Here is a 1,007-nt window from a genome sequence, read left to right on the forward strand (position 1 = left end):
TCTCTCAGTCAGCCACGCTGTCCCTTTTATCGCCCTCCAGGTGACCCAAAGGCAATAAGGGGACATGGAGGGTGATTCTCTGGGGCCTGATTGTTGAGGAAAGGGAATCCCAAGTCCGCCAATCATCTTTTGCCCTTTCAAAACCCCTGGGCTAGGTCACTACCAGCCAGCCCATCACACTTGCATGTCTACTCTGTGATATTGTAGGACATTAAGGGGTACTAAAGAACTGAAGAAGCTTTCAAAGAAAAGGCAGGAATCTGACAGACACATGGGAGTCTGGGATGCTTGTTATTAGTTTTCACTAAGGATTGGGGGTTTGAATCATTGAGATTGGCAAACTTCACACCCAGCTTTTAGCTTAGTTGTGTACAGAAGAAATTGCACAGTGCATCCTTTCCAATTTTTCTTCCTGCTTTCAGAAGCAAGTGCTACTTGGCATTATTGGGGACAGGACAAAAGATAAAAGATTAACAGCATTGATCTTGTGCTTGATTGGTGTTTTATGTGTGCGATTGGAAATATCAGCTGCAGCTTTTCAGCTGCTTATAGTTAGTGAAATTCCTTTGAAACCACCTGCTAGTTTTGGTTTTTTTGTGCCACAAAAGCCTCTATTTCCATGTATTCATTAGCAAACTTACTGGCTCACAGGGGGTCAATGACTAAGAATTTTACTAACATGCCCCTACCCCAGCTTGCATGAAACATTTTCCAGAACTGATGGGAAGTGGCACTCTTCCCCTAAACAAGGGCTGGCTTCCCCACTTTCAGTAAGTGCTTCAAGGAAAAGGGGGCTGGAAAGGGCCTGGGCAGCAGAGCAGCTTAAGGGAAAGGAGCAAGGGACAGAGAAGGAGAGCTGGGACCCAACATGTGACCAGAAGCACAGGGATTTGGTCATCACATCCCTGATCCATCACTGTTTGTAACTTGGCCTTTCTACGGCTGTCATTGCAGCCATGAATAAGGCTGGACTCTTACTGCACTGCACGTTCTGCATTGCTCATGGT

Source organism: Alligator sinensis, unplaced genomic scaffold, assembly GCF_000455745.1.
Source record: "Alligator sinensis unplaced genomic scaffold, ASM45574v1 scaffold1729_1, whole genome shotgun sequence".
Lineage (NCBI taxonomy): Eukaryota > Metazoa > Chordata > Crocodylia > Alligatoridae > Alligator > Alligator sinensis.